This window comes from Molossus molossus, unplaced genomic scaffold (assembly GCF_014108415.1).
Source record: "Molossus molossus isolate mMolMol1 unplaced genomic scaffold, mMolMol1.p scaffold_m16_p_12, whole genome shotgun sequence".
In the NCBI taxonomy this organism is placed as follows: Eukaryota; Metazoa; Chordata; class Mammalia; order Chiroptera; family Molossidae; genus Molossus; species Molossus molossus.
The window spans coordinates 84,082,802-84,110,083 of NW_023425347.1; positions in this window are offsets into that span (position 1 = coordinate 84,082,802).

Sequence of the window (27,282 nt, forward strand, 5' to 3'; positions counted from 1 at the left end):
GTCTTATTAAATGTGATACTCAAGAGGGAAGCAGGTCTGGTCCCACAGGTGTGTCCCCCAGTATGCAAGGGGTGTAAGCGCACCTTTAGGGGCTGTTGTACCTCCCTCAGTCATGCCCAGGGGCAGCCTTTGGCTACCTGGAGATGTGGGTTCTGGTCCCACAGTGTGCCTCAGGGTACCTGGGCTTAGTCTACTCACAGCTCAGTCAGGCTATCAGCTGGTGATGTCCAGTGGGCCACTGTCCCGCTCTAACAACTCTGGAAGCCCACCCTGAAAGCCATCACCCTTGCCTTGGACGATACTCCTATGAACCAGACATGTTACATTTTCACCGACTCTTGAGCTGTGGCTAATGGCTCAGGTATCTGGTCAAGTACAAGTGATGGTTGGCGGGTCTATATAAAATCACCCTTCTGTGCAGCTGTGAGCTCTGCTAATGCAGCGGCACCGCCCAATGGGACAAACCCATGCAGACGCCACACTCACCTGAAACTGGATGGAACAATGTGGCTGGTCACACCTGAGCAGCCCAGGCAGCCAGCGTCCCAGCTGGACTGGGCACAGCACTGCTGCCACCATCGCCCAGCAGGCTCCAAACGCGGCTCTCCATCCGCCTGCAGGCGAGGCCCTGGTGCCCGCCAGCAAGCACCGCTCTGCAGTTGCTCCTTCCTTCCAGGAAGGGGACTGGTTCGCTTCGTGCCTGTTACAATGTTTGCCTCATGCTCAGCAAGTACTGAAGCCTTGGCCCTGGGTTCCACCACAGCCCACAGCCTGTGTGGGATCCACCTGGGTCCGTCACCTGCCTGTGGGACTTGGGGCGGGGGCATCAGGGCAGCTGTGCTAATGGTCCTGTTCGCTGTGTGGAGTAACGAAAGACTTTGCTCCGATCTGTAAAGTTTCAAGTCCACTAGTAACACCTACGGAGTGGTGGCAGGGTCACTCCTGGCCAGCCTGTATGAGGTGTGGTTCTTCCCTGACAGGCCCCCAGGGCTGGGAAACATATGGGGGGCTCCCAAAAGAAATTGGAGGCCCTGGCAGGTTTGGCTCAGCGGTTAGAGTGATGGCCTGCGGTCCAGAGAGACCCGGGTTCGGTTCCCGCTAAGGGCAAGTACCTCGGCTGCGGTTTGGCGGTTTGTCCCTGGCCTGCCCTCGTTGGTCGTGTGGGTGGCAGCCACTCAATGTGTCCCTTTCATGTCGATGTTTCTCTCTCTCTCTCTCTCTCTCTCTTCCTCTCTCTCCCTCCCACTCTATCTGAACAAAAAATGGAAAAAAATGTCCTTGGGTGAGGATTAAAAATAAAAAGAGGAATTGGAGTCTTGGTGCCTCCAAGAATCCTTCTTGCATTCATTTGTTCTCTCTACTGCATTCCAAAAAGTGGTCTCTGTCTCTCTCACCAGACCCAGGCACCCCTCATGAGGACAAGGAAGGTGACCCCAAGCAGGCACTTCCAGCTTTCTGATCCCAGAGACAAGAGATTCTCCCATTAGCTCCTGCAGAGTCCCAGGGAGGGCTCTGATTGGTCCATCTCTGAACCAATCATTGGGGCCCAGAGTGCATTACTCTGATTGGCCAAGCCTGGGTTTCATGCCCATCCCTCGGCAGAGGGAGGTGAGGTTAAGGAATTGAGAGTTCTCAGATCTCGTGAGGCTGATGGGACATTCTCTCAAAAAGAAAGAAGTACTTTTACTAGAAAAGATGGGGGATTAAAAAGGTAGACATTCTATTCACCTACACACATACTCACACTCACCTGGTTAATTTCTACTCACCCTTTTAAGATTCAGCCAGAAACCTCCCCTGACCACCCTCAGGCTCTGTCAGAGCCCCGCTGTGTCCCCACAGTGTCCTGCACTCACCACTCTCACATCCCTGGCCAGCCGGTGTGTGTCTCCCCCACTGGCCGTGACTCCTGGAGGGCAGGGCCCTGCACATCCACCCTGGCGTAGAGGATGTTCCGGGCACGGTTTTGGTTGAATGGTTTGTTACACGTCTCCGTGACCTTTCCTGGGGCACACTAGTAGAGCAGACGGCAGTTCTTCAAATACTGGTGTCTGGACCAATCAGTACAAAGAGGAGAGAGAGGCAAGAGGTGTGGAGTCCAGCCCCACGGACAACCCACAGGGCTGCTCTGATCACTCTGCCCAAGTGGCCGTAGAGGCAGGTGCTCTGTGTCACCAGGAGCTGTCCAAGAACTTGGCCACATGGAGCAAACTTGGAAAAAGACAAGACCCCCTCCCATCTTGCCTCCTGCTGGCTGTTTGCACAAATAGCCACCTGGAACCTGCAACCCTGACCTTCCCCAGCTCCTTGTGGCTTCTGACAAGACCTGGCCTGGCCAGCCCTTCAGTCCAGCAGTCCCAGCTCCAGGTGTCAATACTGGAGAAATGCTCCCACGAGCACACGGTGAGGCGCCCACTGGGTATTGATTGTGGTGCAAGGATGTGCACACAGAGAACACAACAGAAGGAACCTAACTACTTTAGGGAAATGATTTAGGATGGGAGGGAGGCACTGAACATGATACATGCCTTGTAAACAAGAACGAGGTAGCTCTGTATTTACCGACCTGGAAAGATGCCAGCACTTTTAGATGACAAAAAGCCACAGACAGAGCAATATATATAGTATGATGCCCGTTGTGCTGTTAAGAACACAGAGCAAACATGCATAGCTCGGCATACATCTCTATGTGCAGAAATGCACATTAGAAGTGTCTGTCTGTAAGGATCACAGGCCACACCAATAACAGTGTACTACAGGGAGAAGACTGAACATTGGTGGTGATTACGGTGGAAGACAGAACAAAGGAACTCTTCCCTCATCTGAATCCTTGCATCTAAAACAATGAGAATGTCTGCCTGCCGCACTTGTGTAATTAAAAACAAAATGATTTAAAGTGAATGGAGGACTGGCAGGATCAGCTCACTGCAACATTGTTATAATACATAAAAGCCAAAAACAACCTAAATATTCATCTATAGGGAACTAACTAAATAAGTGGTGGTGCCTATGGCAACAGAATAGCAGGCAGCCAGTGAAAGGATGGAGCAGGTCCGCTTGGGAAGATGTTCACAAATGAAGAAAGAACGTGTGTCTTGTATGATCCAATGTTTGTAAAAGAAAGACAATTTAGAATATACATAAAAATATACACCATAGAGTGTCAGATTTGGAACCACCCAGGCCAGAGTTGAAGTTTCTGCTGTGACAGTTACTAATAGAGGGGCCTTGGGTCGGTCACCCCATGTTGCTGAACCTCAGTTTGTCCATCCTTAAATGGGAGCAGAAGCATCAACCTCATGAGGTTCATGGAGGTTCATGGAGAATTGATTGAACTAATGGGTCCAAAATGCTTGTCACAGCAGAGATAAGAGATAGAACTCATAAATGTTGTTATTTTCAGTGTTTCATCTGGGAAGTGAATTTGGAGTAGAGAAATATGGTGTTTTTTTGTTTCTTTGATTGTTTTTTAAAGAACTTTTTTGAAGTGGAACTGAAATGTAATAAACTGAACATACTTAAAGTGCAAAATCGAGTAAGTTTTGACATATGTATACTTATGAAACCATCACCACAGTCAAGATAATAAATATATTCATCACCTCCAATAGTTTCCTCATGGCCCCTTATAATCCATCCCTCCTGTTCTCTATCCCCAAACAAGCATTGATTTGCTTTCTGTCCCTACAGATTAGTTTACATTTCCTAAAATTTAATATAGATTAATTTACCCAGTATGTGTACTTTCTTATGTAGCTCCTTTCAGGCAACAGAATTATTTGGTGATTTAGCCATGTTGATAAATGTATCAATAATATATTCATTTTTACTGCTAAGTAGCATTTCATCATCAGATGTATATAAGTTTTGTCAGATTTATCTCTAAGTATTTCATATTTCATGCCATTGTAAATAAGATATTTTAATTTTAATTTCTGACTATTCATTGCTATTGAAATGACCCTTTTTTAATTTGTTAATATGGTGAGTTGCATTGATGTTTCTATAACAGATGTAAGGTTATTCAAGTTATCTATTTCTTCTTGAGTGAGTTTTGGTAGTCTGTGACTTTCAAAAAATTGGTCCATTCTAGCTAACAAATTTATGTGGATGATATAGTGTTCCCTTATTATACTTATAATATCTATAGGTTCAATACTTCTAATATTGGTGATCTTTCTCTCTCTGTCTCTCTCTCTCATCCTGACTAGAAATTTAAGCATTTTATTTCTATTTTCCAAGAACCAACTTTTGGTTTGATTAATTCTTTACTAATTATCTGTTTTCAATTTCATTGATTTATGCTTCAATTTTTATTATTTCCTTTCCTCTCTTGCTTTAGAATTAATTTGTATTTCTTTCTCTAATTACCTAAAGTTATTTTTAGAGTTTTCTTCTTTTCTAACTCATGTATTTTAGTGCTATAAATTTCCCTCCTAAGCACTGCTTTAGCTGCATGCCACAAATTTTGATATGTTGTATTTTTGTTCTCATTTAGTTCAAAATAATTTTTAATTTTTCTTAAGACTTACCCCTTTTGTTCCATGGGTTACTTAGAAGTGTGTTGAGTATTTCAAATATTTAGGGATTTTCTAGAAATTTATTATTCTAGTTTAATTCCACTGAAACCAGAAAGCATACTTTTTATAATTTCTGAGTGTGTTTTTTTTTTTAACTTGTTAAGGTTTTTTGTTTTGTTTTGTTTTGTTTTTTGCCCTAGATACAGTCTATCTTGGTGATCGTTTCATATGTACTTGAGAAGAACATGTATGCTGCTGTTGTTGGATAAAGTGTTCTACAAATGTCAATTTGACTAAGCAGTTGATAGTGTTGTCCAAATCTTTTATATCTTTACTGATCTATGTTAGTTGTGGTTCAGTCTCAGTAGGTTGGTTTTTCTCCTCATTGTGGCACCTGTTTTTCCGCTTGTTTGCATGCCAGGTCATTTTTGACTAGGTACCAGACATTGTGAGTTGTATCTTCTTAGGTGCTGGGCATTTTTTTATTCTTATACATATATTTGCTTTGTTCTGAGATGCAACTAAGTTACTTTGAAACAGTTTGATCTTTTTAGTTCTTGCTTAAACCTTGTTAGGCAGGCCCAGAGGAGTATTCGGTCTAGAGATAATTACTCCCCATTCTACTTAGCATCGAATGAGTCACACGGTTTTCCAGTCTGGCTGGTGGGAGCAGATGCTATTCCCAGTCCTGCGTGAGTGAGTGGCACTGTTACCTGGGTGATATTTTCCCCAAGCCACAGGCAGACTCCTCACATCTATGTCCTGATGAGAACTCAGGTGAAGACTCGGGGCCCTCTGAAGGTCTCTGATGATCTCTCTGTGTAGCTCTCTCCTTTCCAGAGCTCTGTCCTGTGGATTCTAACACTGGTCCCCCCACACTCTTAGCTCCATCTCCTCAGTTCAGGGAGTCCACTGTGCTGTGTCTGGGCTCCCCCTCTGTGGACTGCATACAACTGAAAACTCTCAAGGGGGAAACTAATATAATCATAGGACTCACCTCATTTGTTTCCCGTTGATCACACATCTCTGTTCTTCATTGTCTCATGTCTAGCATCTTACAAACTGCTGTTTGATATATTTTACTCACTGTTGGTCCTTTCATATGCCAAGAAAAAAAATCCAGACCCTACTCGTTCATTTTGGCCAGAAGCAAAGTTCCTCACTTTAATTCTTTATGTGTTTTTACACTGTGTGAACGTTTATAGTTATATTTTTTCTAATTAAAAAAGAAAACTATACTAATGAAGATTAAGGTGAGGTGAGGGAATAACCCAGCCCTGCGATGTGTCCTTTCTCCTGGGCTATACATCCTGGTGCCACCCTGAAGAGGGATCCTGGAGCCCGTGTGCCAGACATTGCTGGCTTCACCCTCTGGTGAATGCACCTGTCCATCTACACTCTCATCTCAAGAAAACTGCTTTCAATTGTGCAACAGTGACTGTGGAAACTGCACATAAAATGAGCCAGGTCCTCGGAGTACATCGAGACAGGCTAAGGTAAGTAGGCCCTCCCTGGCAAGTGCTGGGATGTGCATGACAATCATTCTCCTATGGCTCACAAATGCCCTGTGATTTAACATTGTTTCTGAAATTTCTCCAGTTGCATGGTGGCCGGGGCTCCAGCCACATGGAATTGTGCAGATGAAAATGTAAGCAAAGGGCACCGAGACCTTGGCTCCCTGACATTTTGCCACTGGCTCTGCCAGAGCCCAGATGGCACATTAAATCACTGGAGTCTATATGAGATGCTGCAGGGACTAAAATAAAGAGGAGAAAGGTGGGGGGAGGGGGGAGAGCACTGCAAAATGGGTTCTTCTTTGAGAGTTACATGGTTCTGTTGTTATTGCTTTGGGCAAAAGGGGCATCGGTTAAGTTCTGGGAGGCCTCAACCCATCATAGAGAGACCACCCCAGGTGGCTGGCCACAGAGACAAAGCCAGCCCATAGACAGGGTGTTGTCATTGGTTCCATAGAAATCCAGATAGTTGCTCTGTTGGTCTTTGACCTGCAGGGCACAGGTCAGTTTCATGAAGGAGAAAACATCAGTCATGCCCTGGCCTGTTTGGCTCAACGATTGGAGCATCGGCCTGCAGACCAGAAAGTCCTGGTTCGGTTCCCACTAGGAGCATGTACAAAAAAAAAAACAAAAAAAAAACACATCAGTCAGCTCAGCTGACTGGTGGAGTCTAAGGAGCTCCAGTCCCACGTAGTGAGCACCCACTGTGTGCCAGGCCAGGCCAGGCCGCTGCCCCATAGACAACCATCATGATAAACAACAACTATTTCTAAATAATAGTGTCATCATTGTTTAGTTGACCACTACATGCCCAGCTCCGTGCCAAGCGCTCCAAATGTGTTTTTCACTTAATCCTCACAAACATCCTCTGAAGAAAAGGAGACTGAGGCTCAGAGAAGGTAAGATGCACCTGCTATGATAAGCTTTGTAAAAGGCAGCGTTAGGGTGTGAGCCCAGGCTCCTCTGTCTCAAAACCCTGGATGGCGAGGCCCTGCAGGGTAAGGCATCTCTCCTTTGCTAGAACTGCCCTGGGGCCGGGGACCTGAGTGCCCGCCCCAGCCGAGTGCTGGCACTGGGCAACACATGAAGCCTGTGCAGCTGGCTATGTCACCCTGCCCTGGGCACCTACTTGAGTGATGTCTAACAGCTCATCAACTCAAGAGAAGGTTTTCTTATTATTTTTTGAAATCTTAGGGGTCTCTAAATCTGTCTTAGACTTCAACTCCCATGTCAGGTTCCTTCCCCCTGACTCCCAAGCTGTGGAGCCTAGAGTCTCTTGGGCAGGTCCATAGGTTGGGCGGGGGGGGGTAGGAGAGGTGGGGGGTGCAGACCTGAGGCAGTGGGGATGCTAGAGAGGCCTTCCCTGGGCTTAGTTGTCTGGCACCTGGGACACCAAGCCCTGAGCTGGCGAGGTGGGGATAGAGAGGAAACTGAGCATATCTGGCTCCATTTGGGGGCCGAGGGCTTCAGAGTTCTTGTCTGTAAAATGAAGATAATAAATTCAAAGTGGGGAATGATGTAATGTGGGAAGACACATGGAGCTCCATTTTGGGCGTAAAGCAGCTGCTCAGAAAATGTTAGGCTTTCTGTACTGTGCCCACGGCTCCTCCCCGTGAGGATAAAGCCCCACGGAGGACCAATGGAAGTTTTTCATGCAAGTGACAGAAAACTTAATCTGAGTTTACTTAAGGAAAAAAAATGAATTCATTGGCTACAATAACTGAAAAGTCCATGGGGAGTTCTAGTGGCAGACCTGGCTTCACCCAGAGGAGTCACATAATCTCCCCAGGACCTGGTTTCTCTCTCTTCCACTTCTCACTTCCAATCCCTCTGGTCTGGCTGCATCTAGACACACCCTCTGCTGAAGGAGACAGATGACTGCAGCAAGAACACAGCTGTCTGGGGGTCCAAAGAGTTTTTTCTTAGACTCAGCACAAGTAGAGTCACTTTGTTTCCTCCCTAATCTTTGTGATTTCCTTTCTTCAGCTTGCTTTAAATTTAATTTGCTCTTCTTTTTATAGGTTCTGAAGGTACCAGTTTCAGTCATTGATTTGAGATCTTTCTGCTTTTGGAGTGTAAGTTTTTGATACTATAAATTTTCCTCTAAGTACTGCTTTAGGGGCATCCCACAGATTTGATATGCTGTGCTTTCATCTACATTCAGTTCAAAATACTTTATAATTTTGATTTTTTTTTCTTTGACCCACAGGTAATTTGGAAATGTGTGTTTTAGTTTCCAAATATTTGGTGAGTTTTCCAGGGGAATTTGTTTTTTAACTTAATTCCATGTGGTCAAAACATAGTTTGTATAACTTAAATCTTTTTAAATGTATTGAGGCCATTTTATGGCCCAGGATAAGATCTGTTTGGGTAAATGTTCCATGTACACTTGAAGATAATGAATATTTGTTGTTGTTAGGTGGAATATTCTATGAATATCAATTAGGTCAAGTTCGTTAATAGTGTCATTCAAGTATTTTATAGGCTTACAAACTTTCTATCTACTCACTTTATCAATTATTAAGAGAGGGATATCAAAACCTCTGACTATAATTGTGGATTTGTTTATTTCTCTCTGCAGTCTATTTATTTTTGTTTTATATATTTTAAAACTCTGATATTAGGGGCATAAAAACAGGATTCATATATATATTTCATGAATTGACCACTTTATCTTTATTAAATGTCCTTCTTTATTCCCAGTATATTCTATGTCTGAGATTGACTTTTTTTATGTTAATAATGGCCACTCCAGATTTATTTTGACTAGTGTTGATGTGGTGTATTTTTTTCAGTCCTTCTTACTTTTAAGCTATTTGTTTATTTATATTTAAAGTGTAACTCTTTATTTTTATTTATTTATTTACTTTTGTTACAGATGTTTCTCCTTTTTCCCCCCACGGATTCCCTCTCCCCTTTCCTCCCTGCCCTGTCCCCAGCTTTGTTGTCCATGTCCACTGTTCATGCATACATGCATATAAGTTCTGTGGTTTATTTCTCCCCCACTACCCCCTCATCTGGGGATTGTCAGTCTATACCCCACTTCCACGTCTCTGGGACTACCCCTTAAAGTGTAACTCTTATAGGGAGCATACAGTTGGATCATGATCATTTATCCAAAATAATAACCTCTGCCTTTCATTGAGGTGATTACGACCATTTATATTTAATGTGATTATTGACGCAGGTAGGTTTAACTAACCTATCATGCTTTGTTTTCCCTTTTTCCCAACTGTTCTTTGTTCCCTTTTACCTCTTTTTCTGCCTTCTTTTAGGCTGCGGTTTTTGTGTGATTCCATTTTATTTTATCTCTCGACTTATTAGATCCATCCCTTGGTTATGTTAGTGATTTTCTTTGGGGTTTATAGTATATATATTTAACTTATCACAATCTACCCTCAAGTGATATCACACTACTTCACGTAGAGTATGAGAATCTTACAGCAATATAGTTTCTTTTCTCCCTTCCTGGCCTTTGTCCATACACTTTATCTCCATGTATGTTACAAAGCCCGCAATACATTGTGTTTGTGTTTGCTTTGGAATCAGTCAATTATCTTATTATCGTAAATAATAAGAAAAAAAGCATTTTATTATTTACCTTATCTAGTTACCATATCCAGTGATTTCATTCTTGGTGTAAATCCCTGTTTCCACCTGGTATTATTTTCCTTCTGCCTGAGGACCCCCTTTAACGAGTCTCACTATGCAGGTCAGCTGTCCAGAACCTGGTCCACAAGACTTTTGTACCCAGATGCCCAACGTCATCATTTCCAAAGGAGAGTACCCTCCAAAATTTCAAAGTTAACCAACATTTCCTGTCTCCTGGGGAGGAGGCAGTTGGATATAAACACTACAGGACCATTAAACTAGTCACAAAGGTCCTCTTTATGATTACTATCAATAGGGGGCCCTCAGAGCTGATGTTCTGGGAGACAGACGGGAGGAGGGGGGTGCTGCATGTTGAACACCCACTGTGCGTCAGCACTGTGCTAAGTGTTACAAATACCTCATAGGGTTGTGCAGAGGATGAAATGAGCCCAGCACTGGCACGTGTCATTCCTCACCAAAAGGTAGTTATGATTATCTTCCTCGATAGTTTTAACAACCTCACAGGACAGGCATTTTGACCCTTGAGTTACAGATGAATAAACCAGACTCGAGAAGTGAATCAGTGGGGCAGCTGGGATTTAAACCCAGATCTGCGTGGCTTCAAAGCCCAGACTCTACACCGCCTGCTTTGCCCCAGTCCTCCAGGGCCAGGGGCCTGAGCTGGCAGGGGTAGGGCTGGACTGACCTCCAGGCGGTTGAGCCTGTGGCTAGAGGAAGCATAAAAAGAATGTGCAGAAAATGGGGCTGCATTGATCCAGACTGATAGCTCAGCTCAGAAGTCAATCTGAAGGGTCCAGGAGGGCTGGAAAAAACCTCCAACCACAGCAGGTCGGGGGAAGTGGGAGCTCCCAGAGCTGGGTCCCAGGCTATTGGCACAGAAACCCCGCCCCATTCATCCTGCCCACATCAGTACCCAGCACACGGAGAGCTCCAAAGTACATTTGATCCATTATTTTAACAGATCAGTATGTTTTTGCCACAACAAAGCAACATGAAAGTACAATGTGTGAGGCATCAGAGGTATTAACACTAAACTGATCCTGCAGGTTTTGGTGTCCCCACAGTCACCGGCTATCTCCCGGGGTTACCCAGAGACTGGCTGTGTGCTCTCCAAGCCCTGAGCAATTCCCCAGGACAAACAAGGAATGTCCGTTTTCTCCCCCCTCCCTTTTTTTTTCTTTTCTTCATCCTCCCTTGCTGCTTGTCACCTCTGAGGACAGAGAATCCATCTCGGAAGGGTGCTGCCTTCCTTTATTCAGGACCGGATTCCTCATCACAGAGCTGGATGTTTCAAGAAGATAAGAAAGGTGCTGGTGGTAATTGACATGTCCCTGCCCTCCAGAAACAGGAATTACTCCAGGGTGAGGATTTCTATTTCAGGAGCTTTAGCATGGGAGACGCTGGGCGGCCAGCCATGGACTAGCAAACACACCAACCAGGCCAAGCAAGAATTTGGAAGGAGGGTTGTCAGGCTGAGAGGCTGAGCTTTAAGGCAGGGCTAGGGATACTCCACGACAGGGGTTGGGACCAGCTTGACTCCCACTATCAAGACGACTGGACATTGGGGGAGGGGGAAGGGGGGCATCTGGGTAAATTCTGCCCACTTTGCAAGGCTGTTCCTGGTTTCCAGCCTCTCTTCATGTCCTCTCCCTGCCTCCTCCCATCACACTGTAGTCATTTAAAAACGGCCTCTTATATCCCAGAGCATGATCAAAGAGGATCCCAGTGGCCATGGCCAGAGTGGAGGGCACTTTGGGGAGAATCAGTAAGTGAGACCAGGACAGGCAGACCCCGGGGAGAAGCTGTTGCCGTCCTCAGGGCGGAGATGAGGTGGCCGGGAGGAGAGAAGGAGGCAGATCTGTCAGGAGGCAGCAGATGGAATCCGCAGACTTGGTGACTGCGGCCATGTGGAACGGGACTGAGAAATGTGTATGAAGTCGCCCCAACTAAGTGTCAGGGCCCACGTCTAAGCTGGACTGGGACCAAAAGATGCTGTTCCGGAGGCAGACGGCAGTCCGTCCGCAGTGAGCTCCCAGATGTGCAGGGGATGGGCTAGAGGAGCGGAGACAGTGGCTATCCCCTCCCACAATGTGCGGCCTGGGGTCCTCTTTCCCACCTCATGCAGGATTCACAGCTGCCCCATAGTCCGGGGCCAGGCCCATTACCCTCGCTCTAGCTGGTGGCCTCATCTCACTGGGCCTCAGTTTCCTCCTCTGCCGAGTGGGCTCGTGCCCGCTCCCCGAGCACAGCCTCCCGAGGCTGCAAGGAAATCAAAGCAGTGGCCCAGCATCGAGAGCACCGAGGGGACTGGGCCCCACTGCTGTGCCCATCTGTCCCCTGCCCCTAAGTGACCTTGGGTTTTACCGAATTCGGGGAATTATAGGATCCAGCACCAAGTAGGGCCTGGATCAATCAGCTTGTCACATGAACACATCAGTTAGTGGGTTGAATTGTGGCTCTGACATTTCCGAGCTGCGTAACCTCCAGCTAGAGCACAGAGGCATCCGATCCTGATTTCAGTTTTTAAAATTCTCATGAAGCAGGCCCCGATTAAAGCAGGGGCGAGGGGCTGAGCACAGAAGTGGTTCTAGGAGCCTCGGGGAGTCAGGGTGCGTGCAAGGCCCCGCACCTCGATCTCACGCTCAGCTGCCCTCATGTGCAAATTCTTAACAACGTTGTCTTTCCCTGTGCTTTTTCAGGGAAGTCCGGTGGGACGATGCGGCACACGCATGTGAGCAGAGGGTGGGTGTCCATGGCACGTGTGCCCACTGCTTCTTGCCGCCCCATTCACATACGGGGCTCCTGATGCCCACGGGCGCCCGCAGACCCAGCCATGTGGGGTTCAGCAAGACGCAAAGTACGTACAAAACGAGTGTTTTGTGTACGACTGAATAAGTGGGGGTGCTGACAGCCCCAAGGGCCAGGCTTCCAGTTTGAGCCATAAATGACCAACGGACACCGACAACAGTGCAGTGGAGGTGAGGGCTGGACGGGAATGGGAAGAGGGTGTCAATGGGAGAAAAATAAAATAAAATACTTATAATATTAAAAAAAAGAAACAAAAATGACCACTGTAAGGTCACCAGTTTGATTCCCAGTCAGGGCACATGTCCAGGTTGCAGGCTCGATCCCCAGTAGGGAGCGTGCAGGAAGCAGCTGATCGATGTTCCTCTCTCATGCATGTTTCTACCTCTCTCCCTCTCCCTTCTTCTCTCTCTAAAATCAGTTTTTAAATTTTTTTTAAATTGTGACAGGAGGAAAGGCAAAGATAAGCACTTGATGCTTCCCTTCCTTCCCATCCTTCCTCACCGGCTGAGAAGCTGGGCCGGTCGAAGGTGCTGCGAGCATGTCCGCATCTCCAGAAGTGAAGTACAAGCTGCGGAGCTGGTTTGGTGCCGAGTCTCCACTCCCCCGGCAAGAAGGAAACACATGCACCGAATGCGCGATGAAATACAAAGTTTGTGATTTCAGTGATTCCGTATGCAAATGAAATGTTCTTGTATTTGCATTTCAAACTGGCATTGCACAATATAAAGATGAACGGGAAAGTTCATGCTAATCATTTAAAATTCTAATTTTCTTTACTTAGAACAACATGAACTAGACCACGAAAACCACCATTACCCAATGAGAGGGGCTGGGCAGAAAGGAAGAAGCTCTGTGTTTTAGATGTTTAATGGCTCTTCTTTCCAGCTTTGGGGCAGGAGCCCCACATATGCATTTTTCCCCGGGTCTACAAATCACGTAGTGGGTCCTTCAGGGAGAAGCCGGTGCCAAAGCAGAGGCTGGGTTTCTGTCACATGACTTCTCAGCCAGCGGGTGTGCTGATTAAGCACGGAGTTTTAGGAAATGAGAGTGGGGAGTTTTTAATTAACTTTCCCCTGAATGAAAGGAGAAGGTGAGTGGTGGGGAGCCCCACAGGAGAGCGGAGTCCTGGGCACCCTCCGGGGTGGAGGTGAGAGTGGGAAGAAGTGAGGCAGGAGGGAGGGGAGGGGCTGGGGCCTGAGGAGCACGTGCTGCTGCATGTGCCGGTCACTGTGCCCATCGCTGTGCCTGGAGCTGTGCCCTCACTGTGCCCGTCACTGTGCCTGGGGCTGTGCCCATCAATGTGCCCTCTCTGTGCCCATCACTGTGCCCATCACTGTGCCCGGAGCTGTGCCCATCACTGTGCCCGGAGCTGTGCCCATCACTGTGCCCTCACTGTGCCCAGAGCTGTGCCCGGGCTGTCTGCACACGTCTCACTTCATACCCCAGCAATCCTGGACTCGCCCTGCACACAGTAGGTGCTCAGGAAATGCCAGCCCCTCCCCTGCAAGGCGGGCACACTGTAAGCCGCACCCGGCTCAGAGCTAAGGTTCTAAGAAGCTTCTGAATGAATCCTTTGTCCAGCAGCCGCCAAGCCCCAGCCCACCTCCATCCCAGGCCCCAGCCGGCCTCGAGCCCACCTCAGCCCCGCTTCTCCCCACATAACTCGTGTGGTTTGTGGGATTTGTTCCATCCACGACATACAATACATCTCTCAGGATGTTTAAATTCCAATCTTTTTTGTAATTTCCCCCTCCCCGCTCAGGGGAATGGCTGTTCGGCAAAGGTCACACATAAAACAGGCCCTATCAGGCAGGAAGGGGAGGCGGGACTCCCGGGAGGAGCAGCTGCCATTGATTAGGGACAGGCAGGTCCGTCCAAGGAGCACACGCTTGCTCTGCCGGGGCTGCAAAGCCAGGGTGACGCCCGGTTCTCCCCACCGCCTCAGACATGCGTGATTCAGGACTGCTCCTCACAGCATCCGTGTGAGTCCTGCTCACTGAGCACCTGCTTCCTTGCCTCCCACCCCAGCCCTGCACGGTCCACAGCGTGATCATCCCTGCTGCACAGTGGGGGACACGTGCCACTGAGAGGTGAAGGGACTCCCCAAGATCACGCCCAGCAGTAAGAGGTGTGGCTGGGATTTGAACCCAGGTCTGGCTATCGCTAAGGGCCCTGCTCCCCTCCCCCATTCCCCTGCTCAGTGGGAACTCACAGTATTTCAATGAAAGGTGAGCAGAGGGATCTGCCCAGTCCTGAAGGCTCCCCAGGCTTTGGGTTCAACCCACTCCTCTGGTCATTTGCATATATTTGCATACCATGGCTCCAGAGGCCTCACATATAGGCAATAGAATCAATTAATTAGTGCAACCAACCAGTGGATACTTAGCTGCAGGGTTTCTGCAAGACCTGGGCTGGCGCAGGCCCAGATGGTAGCTCTGACCTGCCCTCCAGGATCACTGATTAATACCCAGTCCTTGAGTGACAAGGGGGGAGAGGCAGGCAGGGAACTGGGGGACATGAGACCCAAATGAGTCACATTCGTGCTCTTTAAATTTCCTGGCCCCCTTCTTGGGCACGGGACAAACTGCGGCTGTTCACAGGAAGGCTGGAGTCACACATGAGGCCGGGGCACCTGTCCACACGCTGGGAAAGGCCTGGACGGCCAGGTGGAGCCAGCCCGGGGGCAGGAGTGAAGGAATGCACGGAAGGGGGAGCAGGCGAGCTGACGAGGGAGCAGTCTCACGCCTGCCTGGACGGCGCACGGACCCTGAGTGAGGGGTGGGTGGGAGAGCAGGAGTGACTGGACCTGGAGGAGGGGACAGAGGGACGTGCTGCTGCCCACGGGAGAGCTCCCCATCACCTACTGCATCCAGGAGGGCAGGGCGCAGAGGTTAGCTACCCCACGTCACAGCTCGCGGGGCAGAGCTGAGATCCCCGCCCAGACACGGCCCCACAAGGTGCCTCGGCTGCCTTCCCAGATCTGCCATGGCTGGCTCCTTGGCCCAGGCTCACCGGAGACTTGGCCTCCTTTCCTCCCCAGTTGACGTTTGAAGCGAACTTAATAAAATCCAGCTCTTTAAGTCAGGGTAAAGCCCTGCCAGGTTCTTCAGACTGCTCCAGCCTTCCGGTGCTGGGTTTCAGCATCAAATCGGCCCGTGTGGTCAGGGCTGGGTGTTGGCTGGAGCAGGCAGATCTCATCTTTCCTAATGATTATTCCTGACATGTCTTAGTTTGTTTGACTTTCCTGCCGTGCCTGGCAGATGGGGTCCCAGGAGGACAGGCTGCTACACTCTGTCCCCAGGCTGAGGCCAGATGCCAAAGTGGGGGTGTCTTCACGGGAGACTGCCTCTGCCTGTCATGACTCCCAGCGCCCTCACCCCATTCTTTTGGATAGTTATCCAGGGCCCCACTGCCCCCCTAGACTACACTGCCACCCCACCCCCACATACCAGCATGCTGCTCCCCATGTTACTCTGACATGCCTGTGGCTCTCCGGCCTTTCTTTGCACAGTCTGTTCTCTCTACAAGAAATGCCTTTCCATGTCTTCTCCGCTGGAGACATCTTGCTCACCCCCAGTCCCAGGCACAGGTGGCAGGAGGGACGAAGCCAGCATATTTGCCCTGCTGCCATGTGCCAAGAAGCATGCCCAGAGGTCCTCTAGCACCAATCACAGACTGAGCTTTATTATCTCATTTTACAGACGGAGAAACTGAGGTTGAGACATTGAGCAACTTTTCCAAAATCACCCAGGTGACAGTGGCAGGGCCAGGATAACTCGGACCAGGTCTCTGGTCATCCCCCCGACCCCTGAGAATCGGCATCAGTGCTTTCTTCATACCCTCCCAGGGCATCCCTGGGCCTCTTTTCCACATGGCTGCTTCCTGTCTGTCTGCCTCCACCCCTGTCCTGTCCCTCCGCAAGGAGAGCAGCAGAGAGCATCCTTCTCTTGTTTATTTTGCTGCATGAAAGTGGGTCTAGGTGAGCTGAACGGCCCATCCCGTTCCCATGTCCTGGTGCCCAACTCTGCCCAGAGGGAGCCAGACCCCGGAAGGACCGAGCTGTGCTTGCCCAGGTTAAGCCTGTGCAGTGTCCTGTTGTCCTGTTCCCACTCACATGTTCAGCTCTCAGGAGGGACCAAGAGGGGTGACACAGCAGATTCAGGCTCGGCATCAGCAGCCGGATGTGCCCAGCAGTGGGGCAGGTTCCCGGGCAAGTGGTGAGCTCCCCATGCCTACAAGAGCTCCAGTTATTACAGTGAGCGGGTGCCTCCTGCGTAGGTGGGGAAGCTGGACTACGGTCGCTTCCTGTGCTAAGATTCTGACTCGGAATGTCTATTTCAGCTCCACGTTTCTCCAGACTGAGTCTGTGGTCACGGGTCCAGGGAGCTGTGGGAGAGGCCCCAGGTCTTCTCCAGAGAGTCCTTCATTCTGAGACTCTCGGGCCTGTGAGCTCGTAAATGATTCTGTGACTCTAGAATTCTAGGATTCTGTGCAAGGGACCAGATGCTCAGGTTTTGAGATTCAAAAATGTTATGAAAGTGTCTTTGAATCAATGAAAGAAGTTCTAATTCCAAGATTCTGTGCATCACAGATGCCATGAAAACAGGCAGATCTGAAAATCTGGACCGCATGAGAGAAGGAAGGTCCCAGACCCCCTGAGGTTTCAGCGTCTGCAAGAGCACAGCCCCGGACAATGACCTGCAATGTCCTCTCAGCACTAACATGTGGGTCCCAGGAGTCCCTGTCTACCCCTCTCCTCACTTGGCTCATGCACGCTCCCAGGGCCCCTCGTCCTCGGTGAGTTAAATGGATCCTAAAGTCCAAGGTGACAGAGCCCACGAGGCTCACCCCTGGGTAGATGTGCTTCTAGCTGAACACTTTGCCGTTCTGGTGTGTTCCTGCTCTGTCACTCGTGAGGACCGTGATGAGGACACAGCCCTTGCTGAGTAGAATTTCCTGGTGCCTCTCCCCTCGGTATAAGCAGCCTGGGGACAGGAAGCCAGGAGCCCACTCTCACTTCAGTCCTGTTTGTTTTTCCCCATCCACTCGCCCTGCTCATCACGAGGTCCTCTCCTGTTTCAGTGTTTAATCCGGTGGCTCTCCGTGGGCTCTGAGCAATGGCTAGCCTTAGGTTCAGTTTGATTTCTCTGAAAGGGATTGGATCCTGGGGAGGAGAGAAATGGAGACCAGGCAGGGAGGGGCTGTAACTCTGGAGAAGGCTGAATTTGTGTCACCTTAGATGTCCCAGGGGGCCCCCTTTCTACCTGCCCCTGGCTAGAGGGAACTTCTGACCCAAATCCGCTCAAGTCCATCCTCAGGTCACACCCTGCACCGCAGCTGCTGCACTCAGGATAACACCCATTGCCCTGCATGGCACACACAGCCACCGCCCCCCCCATTCCTACTCCAACCACAGCAACCCACCCCACCACCCTGTCTGCTCCTCTCAAGGGGAGGTGAGCCTCCACTAGAATACTCTCCATCCCTTCCCCTTCACTGGTGAACTGGTCCTGCAGGTCTCTGTTCAGATGCTCCTTCCTCCAGGCAGGCTTCCCTGACTCTTGCAGGAGGCACCTCAGCAGCCTGTGCTCCCCCCTCCACAACCATCCTCACACTTCGTGGGGACATGTGCTCGACATCAGTTTCCTTGCTCAACGGAAGCGCCATAAAGATGGGACCTCAGCCATCTTCCTCAGCAAGGTCTGCATCATGACATCTGACACATAGTAGGTGTTTAATCACCATGTACTGGATGGATGGATGATGGATGGATGATGGATGGATGAACGGATGGATGGAATGGATGGATGGATGGATGGATGGATGGATGATGGATGGATGGATGGATGGATGATGGATGGATGGATGGATGGATGGATGGATCAGCATGTCAGAGATGTCACATCCAACACTCAGAGTTGGTTCATAACCAACAAGAGTAAACCAAACTGTTCCTTCTTGACCAGCAGATCTTCACTCCGTGGCAGACAAAATCTCACAGGATGAAGCCCTACTGTACTGGGGATTTGACCTGCATTTTCTTGATGCTCTTCACACTGTCTACACCTATGTGAAGTGGGTTATTTGGTCTTAGCCCACATTGAGGACATGGCAGCTCCAAGGATATGGTCACTGCCTAGTAGTGGCCCAGATGGACACACACACTGGTCTGCCTGGCCCAGAGCCCAACTCCTCCATCTGTCCCATGGTGGGGGCTATTCTTTTGAGGATTGGATGACAAGCTCTTTCCCTGTGAACGCCATCGGTCACCTCACTGAAAATAAGCTCCCGATGATAACAGTGATACTATCACAAATGATAATATAACTAGCACCACCGCCGCTACAGCTGGGCACTGACCCTGTGGCAAGCTCTGGCCTGCACTCCAACCTCCTCATCTCACTTCTCTCTCCACCCCCTGCGTCCCGCGAGTTGCCACTGCTCAGTCCAGCATTATAAAGGACGAAACAGAGGCTTGTGGAGATGCAGTGACCTACCCAGGGTCCCTCGGCCACAGGCGGGGCCAGGCTGGACCCTGGGACCTCACGTGGGGCTCATGAGCCTCGTCAGTGTCTCTCCAGCTCCGGCCACTCCTCTGGTCCTTCCGTGCTGCTGGCCATCGCCACCCGCCCCCTGCACGACAGTGACCCAGCCCCTCCCTTTCAGTGCACTTGAAACGGGCTCCTGTTCAATCCGCCTCACCCTGAGCAAGGGCGTCCATGAAGTCAAGGGTTCGACGCGCTAGCTGCTGCGGGGTGTCTCCGACCCCGTAAATACAGACACGACTGGTAATAGAAAACGTGAGTGTTTGTGCCAGCAGCACCCGCAGTCACCTCAGACCCCGGGAGTGAGGACTCCCCTCCCCTGAGAGGCTCAGGCCTGCCGCTGGGGGCCGAGAATAGGGGGAGGAGGGGCATCTGGGGGGTGGACATGGCCCGGCCTCGCCCAGCCCAGCTCAGGACAGTGGGGTTTCTCTTCCTGGGGGGCCGCACCCTGCCTGCTGCCCCCAGGCTGGGCCTCAGCAGGAGGGGGCTGGGCTTGCCCCCACCTTGTGAGCACAGGCCCCGTGGGGAGGGGGTCAGAAGGCTGTGATGGCCCCAGTGGCCCCTGAGCGTGGGGTGCATGTTGGGGTGCTCATCATGTGCCCCCCTTTCTCCCAAAGCAAGCCCCAGACACCAGCAGCAGAACTCCCAGCTCTGCACCCCCCACCCCCACCCCATCCCGGGAAAGAAGCCAGGAGGTGCCTTCTGTTCATCTGCAAAGGGTCCTGCCAAGACTAGGACAGGAAACTGCAAAGGAAAATCTGACAACAAGAAAAGGGAACAGAACCTTCCAGAAAGGCAGCCACATCCCCAGCCACGGCATCTGTGGTGGGGGAGGGTGGAGGAAGGGGTGGGAACAAGGCAGAAAAGCCTCCAGGCTGGAGTGGGGGTTTTGGGCAGGGAAAGCTGCTGAGACGGGCGTCTGCAGGGGGCCCCATCGAGGGGAGGTGGTCAAGCTGGAGGGCTTGCAGATGCAGCAGCAGCAGGGTGGGGTCCCCAGGCCAGTTCCTGGGAGAGTCTGTGGGGGACTGAGAGGCTTTCCACTGGGACCCACAGGCTTGTGCTGACAGGAGATTGCAGGTCATCTCCTGGGTGTGCGTTCGAACCCCAGCTCCTTCTCTTTCCACTGCCAACTGCAGTCACGCTCCCAGTGGGCGCCTCGAAAAGGGCGGAGTCTCCCTTGTCTCCCTTGCTGGTGCTGAGTTTCGGAGCCAGTCACACTGACGACGGCCTGCGGAGCGCCGGTCGTGGCCGAGGCAGGTTCCATGGCGCGTCGCACGGGCCCTTAGCAGAAGCCGAGGGAACAGGAAGCACTGGCCCCGCTCAGGTGGACGAGGAGGCTCCGCGAAGGGGAGGGACTCGCCCGGCGTCTCCTGGGCCAGGTGCTGGGGCAGTCTCCCTCCCAGGCCGGGGCAAGGCAGGGTGACCACCCAGAATCCCCCCGGGGGTCTCCAAGGACCCCCACCCATTTGAAGACTGCCGATCTCAGGATTAGGTTCCGGGATCTGGGGCAGCAGGGCCCACATTAGAGAATCCCTGGTGAGGAATCAGCTGGGCAACTTCCAGGGGCTTCTCCAACTTCCACCTTCCCCAAGTATAAAACCCCAGCACCTCGTGTCCAGCCAGGTCCAGCACAGTAAACAGCCCAGTTTGCTGGGCACACGGTGACTCTGAGAATTGGGACCCTCAGCTCTCCCAAGTGGCCCCTGGCTGTTCTCCCTCCCTGGTCTGGGATGATGGCCCCAAGTGGCCCCTGGCTGTTCTCCCTCCCTGGTCTGGGATGATGGCCCCAAGTGGCCCCTGGCTGTTCTCCCTCCCTGGTCTGGGATGATGGCACATGCTTCCTCCTGGCGTCTCCCAGCCAGAGGAGGCTCTGAAGAGGAGGGAGGGGTGTCCACCTAGCAAAGACCACTCCCCTCGTCTGCTGTCTTCTCCCCTACCAATTGCATTTGCATCTGAAACAGATGGGGTGTTGATACTTCTCCTCCCCTAGCCCCCCTAGACACCCATTTTTCACAGAGCTTTGGGCCAGGGCAGAAGCATATAATTTAAAAAGGAAAAATGCAAAGCAATCCTCCTAGCGGGACTTAACCAGCTTCCTTCTCTTGTAAATCCATTAATGAATTGTAATTGCAAAGACAGATCCTTTATAGAAACCTGGTAATCAATTTATTGTGAGCAAAGAGCTTCCCAAGACCTGAAGAAGAAAAGAAGTGTATATTAATCAGCTTAATTCTTTATCTATGTAAAAATCAAGAAAACAAAAATATTGGTTAGAGAGCATCTTGCCAATAGACGTGGCTGCCCGGGAGACACTGGCTTCCTTTTACCCTGACTTGTTTTCAACCTGCTAATCAGATGGAGATCCCAGAGAGGCATGGGAATGCCTGGGGGGTGCTTGCAGGATGACCCAGAGCAGATGTGGGGGAAGTGGGGTGGGTGAGCAACAACACCCCAAGATGCCAGCCGCACCTTCCTCAGAATCTGACAAGATGGTCCTGTTAGACTCAGCCCCTCACAGGGAAAAACATGGTCCCCAGGAGGGCGGCCTCGTGGGTGAAGGTGTCCTGGAAAGAGACCCAGTCCAGGTCAGGTTTTCTAGCAGCAGAGGGAGATGGGGATCGGTGGACAAGCGGCTCTCCCAGGAGGAGGAGAGGAGACAGGCAAGGGTGTGGCCTCAGCCTGAGCTCGTGGGGAGCCCTGGAGAGCATATGGCCTCGCATGGCCCTGTCCCTTGGACAATGAGCCAGGCTTTTTGTATCTGTGTCCCCCAGTCTTTAGCTAGAGGTCACCAAGTGGGGAGAGGGTAACCTGGGCTGTGTCCGAGGGAATTCGCTGAGGCTAGAACATGAGTTCAGTGGCCCAGTAAAGAGCATCTGGGGGGGGCACCAGCTTCCACGCCTGGTGTGCTGAACTGTGTCCTCCTCAAATTTCTCTGTAAAAGTCCTAACCCCCAGTAGCTCAGAATGTGACCTTGTTTGGAGACAGAGTCCTTACACAGGTAACAAGTTAAAATGAGGTTATCAGCATGGGCCTTCATTCAATATCACTAGTGTCCTAATAAAAGGAGAAACTTGGACCCAGATGTGCACCCAGGGAGAGCACCACATGGAGAGAAAGGCAGAGATTGGAGGGATGATCTTCACCCCAAGGAAAGCCAAAGATTGCCAGCAACCCATCAGAAGCGAGGGAGAGGCATGGAACAGTCTTCCTCACAGGTTGTTCTCCAAGGAACCAACCCTGCCAACACCTTGATTTTGGACTTCCAGCCCCTGAACCGTGAGGCAATACATTCTGCTGTTGAAGTCATCCAGTCCACTTTGAGCTGGCAGCCCCAGGAAACTAACTCGGGACCCGACTGACTCCAGTCGTCAGCAACAGCCGGTGATTCTGCCCACCCCGCATCCAGCCTCTGCTAACCGCCCCCTCGCTCTCCTTGAGGAAACGCTGTTGTTCAGAGTGGGCCGGTTCTATTGACCTATCCTGCAGTTCATTGATTCTGTCCTCTGTCATCTCTGCTCTACTGCTGAGCCACCCATTGAGCATGTTATTTCGGTCATCATCTGTTTCAGTACTATAATTTCCCCTTGGTTCTTTTATAACTTCCATTTCTTTGCTGAGATGTTCTTTCATTTGTTTCCAGAGAATTTGTAATTGCTTATTGAATCATTTTTATGAAGGCTGCTTTAAAGTCCCTGTTAGATCATTCCAACATTTGGCTTGTCTCAGGATTGGTTGTGTTGATGACTTTCTCGTTCAAGTTCTGATTTTCCTGGTTCTGGGTATGATGACTGATCCTTTTTTTTTTCTTTTTAATTGTATTCTGGACATTTTGACTACAATAAGACTCTGAGTTCCATTTAATTAATTTTTAAGAGAAATGATATCAAGAAGCCAGATGGATATGCACACTCAGGCCCCCGCCCCCCACCCCGGCATGACTGCAAAGATAGGGCGACTCCTTACTGCTTCTGAGTGGGGATGTTAAGCTCAGGTTCCCACTTGCCCTTCGGACACACCCCCTTCAGGGATCGGGAAGCTGAGGATTGACTCACACCACCTTGCTGCCGTAGGGTGGAGGCGGGAGCTGAGCATCCCACTGGGCCCTGCTGACACCAAGGAGGCGAGGGAAGCACAATGCCAGCTGCCCCGGCCTCCTGCCACGTCACTCTGCCCAGCTGGGGTAGAGACTCAGCTCCTCTCTGGGACCCACTGACGGTGCCTGTTAAGTGGTGGCTGAGGCCTCAAGTCATCATAGCCCGGCTGCGGTCCCTACATGAGTCTCAGTGCAACCAGGTGGGGTGGAGGCTTAGCTCGTGGTCACAACCGTCTGACACTGCCTGGCAGAGGCATCAGGGGTGGGGCGGATCATCCGCTTCCTGCTCACACTGTCCTCACAGGCCAATGGATGAGGGCGCGGGGAAGCCATTGAGGGGTTCGGCAGAGGATAAGGGGCATACGATGACTTCGGCCGCAGGGAGGTCTCCTCTGTCTGCTGGGATCTGTGAGGACTGAGAAGTGCCCAGTGTGGAGGATGTTGAAACACTGGATGAGAAATGAGTTAAGTTAAGGGAGGAGATTAAGGGGTGGCTGAATTTGGGGATGAAGGACTCTCCATCTGCAGAGGGGTGTCGGGGTATAAATGAGACAGGGTGCAGGACGCACAGGCACACAGTAGGTGCCGCACCCCACCCTTGGGATCGGCCCTGCCCCTCTCAGTCAGGGCCTCCACCCCTCCCAGAGCGGCTGTGCCTCCGCCAGGGCAGGCTAGGGTGGGCATGGGCAGCCCCAGCTCTGAAGGGGATGCTGTCAGGGGCTCCTGCAGAAGCAGATGGTGCCCCTGTACCTTCTGCCTGTGACTTGTGGCAGGTGGCATTGGAGCCCAACTGTCCTGCCTCAGTGCACTGTCATACGGGGGGCATGTAAACAGCTCCCCCAAAGCCTCACCTGCTAAATCCAGCCCACTTTACATCAGACCAACCCGCCAGCCACTGCCTACCAGAAACCTGGCATGTCCTCCCCTGGGTTGAAGGTACAAGGGGAGCCCGTGGCTTTGAAGCTGCTCCAGTCTGGCTGTCCACCAAGAGCCATGGGGCACAGAGGGCTGGCCCTGGAACTCCAGCCCCTTTAGCACTCAGGTCGGAAACTGAGGCTCACAGGCTCAGCAAAGGACAGTACTCGGGGTAGGGAAATCTGGGATTCCCATTCTAGCTTTACCACTTCATTGCCGAGATCTTACGGGTGACTTTCCTTCTCTCTTGACTTCTTCGTCTGTAAAGCGTGGCCGGTACTAGCAGCCAGCCCTCACTCTGTGCCGGGCATTGTTTTAAGCCTTTATACGCAGTCACTCTTTAAACCCTCAGACCAACCGCAAGGTAGGTGCTGTCATTACTTGCTCCGTCCTGCACGAGGAAACCGAGGCACAGAGAGCTCACGCACCTGCATGGAGGCCGCCCAGCCACAGCCTGGCTGACACCCAGCTGCTCCCAGCCCACTGCCGTCCTGTCTCAGCACACCCCTGACGGCGACCGTGAAGGTTGATTGAGAAATGCCTGTGAAGGGCTGAGCGCAGTCCCAGCACACAGTCGGTGCTCAGTAAACGCTGGCTAAGGTGTCAGGCAGCGCCCTGAACTCTGGGGAATCAGCGGTGACCGAGCCGACACAGAGCCCCAAGCGGCCTCCAGGCCCAGGGTATCGGGAGAGTGGACTGTCTCCTGCAGCGCAGGGCAGAGCTGAGCCTGAGGAGGTCAGTCAGGAGACCCCAGGAGCCCGAGGGGGCAGTGGACACAGGGGGCACATACCAGGTTTGGGGGTGAGGAGGGCGTGCCAGGCCCAGGGCCCAGAGAGGAGCAGCAGGAGCCAATGTGGGCCCCAGGGGTCCAGGAAGGACACAGCAAACCTGAGGGGTTTCTCAGGGTCACTTAAGGCAAAGCAGGGATTAGGGGGGGGGTCTGGAGTTAGGAAGGCCAGTGAGCAGCTGTGGAGTGGGGGTTGAACTCATCGGGTCCTCACTTCCTTACATTTCATGGTCAAGGAACCTCCACAATAAGCGTAGGGGTGCCCTCACTCCCCTCTTACTGATTGCTCTAGACTGGGGGAGATTCTGGGGGCAGACTCAAGCTGCCAGGCCGCAGGCGAGCCAGGCACCGCCATCTCTCCCCTCCTCCGCCCGCCCCACCCCTCTCCCTCCCAGGCGGTTCCGGCACATTACATGATGAAGCAGCCTCATTACTGAAGCCTCCGGCTCATTAGCAGGCAGCTGGAGGGGCTGGGGGACCACTAGGGAGGGTGGGGTGGGTTGGGGGGCAGCGGGGCCGGGCAGTAATAACAGCTGCACAGCGCTTCATGCTGAGTGTGGTGTATTCGGATCAGTGTACAGACTTTTTCTCTTTTTTAACCACTCACGATCCCATGTGAGCTTCACAATGACCTGCGGCACTGCTGTCATCAGAAGGGTCCCCACCTTAGGCTGTGACTGTGGGCGCAGAGATGGGGAATGACTTCCTCAAGGTCGGACAGCTGGGGCAGCAAGCGGGTCCTAGCAGCAGCCACAGCCACTGCGCCCCCCTGTGCCCGGGACTGTTCCCCGCAGTGTTTTAGGCAAGGGCGGAAAAACAGGATCCGGGCTCATCGTTCATAAAAATAACTGAGCTTCCTCGGCTGTGAAGTGGGCATCAGACCTGCTCTGCCTCTCTACGCCCACAGTCATGTGAGGGCTCTTGATCCGAGCTGTGCTTTGGGTGCCCACGAAGGGCGGCCTTGCTTCTCTAAGGGACCCCGCCCCCAGGGGAGTCTGGGTGAGTGAGGGGGGTGCCAGATGTGCCCTTGAGCCCCCTCCACTCTGCCCCACCCTGCCCCAGCCTCTCCTTCACACCCAGGAGCAGGTGTGTGCACAGGGCTGTCCCCTGCAGGTGTGAGGGGCTCAGATGGCCCTGGGCCAGCCCGGAGGATGGTGGTCTCTCCCCTCCTCCTCCCTGGACCTCTACTTGCAGCGACCTCACCCAGTGTCACACTAGCTTTTCCAGCAACCACACCCGTCAGCCCTCGGAGCCCCGCTCAGCTTTCCCAAGAGCTGCGACAGGACAGTTCTCCCCCCTCGACGTGTGCGGTTAATTGTTGACCCTAAACGCAGGGCTTTCCGAGTGTCCGTATTCCAGCCCCTCTGCTCAGCCCACCCCGAGCCCGGCTGGAGGCCGGCGTGTCCGGGGTCCCTCCCGCTTCTGTCTCCTGCGGACCTGGTGTTGTGCTTGTGGCCCTTCCAGGGAGCTCTGCCAGGAGGGCGGACAGCCCTGTGTGCACCCTGGAGATGCCTTCTGGGCCAGAGTCCACGCGTGACGGCCTCCTTGGGCACCATCGTTCAGCCGGGTTGACCGGCTGTCCTCTGCCCATGGTCCTCTGTCTGTCTTCCCTGTGGCTTGCTGGTGTCTGACCTGTCCCTCCCTCTCTCTGTCCCCTTCCCCATCTCTCTCTCCTTGTCACTGTCCCTTACTCTCTCGCCCCCTCCCCTGTTCCCTCCTCCTTCTCTGTATGCTCCCAATTCTCTCATCCCCTTTCTCTCCTCCCTTCCCTTCCCTTCTTCCTCCTCCACCTTCTCTACTAGGTTGATGGTCAAGGTCACAGTCACAGAGGCTTCTCCTCTCCTGCCCCCAAAGGGGTCTTTGGTTGTGCCCTGGGCCACAGTGAGGGCGATGCCCAGAGCCTGTGGGTGGGGCCTCCACCCCTGTTCATAGCAGCACTGTTCACAATAGCCAAGGGGTGAACGTACCTCAAGTGCCCATTGACAGATGACTGGATAAACGAAGTGCGGTACATACATAGAGTGGAATATTATTCAACCTTAAAAAGGAAGGAAGTTCTGAAAGACACTACAACATAGAGGAATCTTGAAGACATCGTGCTAAATGAAATAGGCCAGTCACAGAAAGACAAATACTTTGTTATTACACTTATGTGAGTATCCTGCCCCGGCCCGCCGGCTGTGTTTGCACATGTATTTGTGTTTGGCCACTTATGTCATCCTTGGACTCAGCCAGGACGCTGCCCAGATGTGCTCTGGCCTCCTGACATTACCCGGACGGGGGGCACCAGCCGCTCCTGTGTACACTTTCTGCCAGCCCTTCAAGGAGCCTCGCACACCTCCACCACCTGGGAGCTCCCTGGGGAGCGGTCAGCACAGCTTCCACGAAGAGCCTGAGTAATCCTTTGTCCCTCCGTCCCTCTCTTGGAGCTCCTGAGAGTTCTTGGAGCAGGAGAAAATTCTCTCTTGAAATCCGAACCCACGTTTTG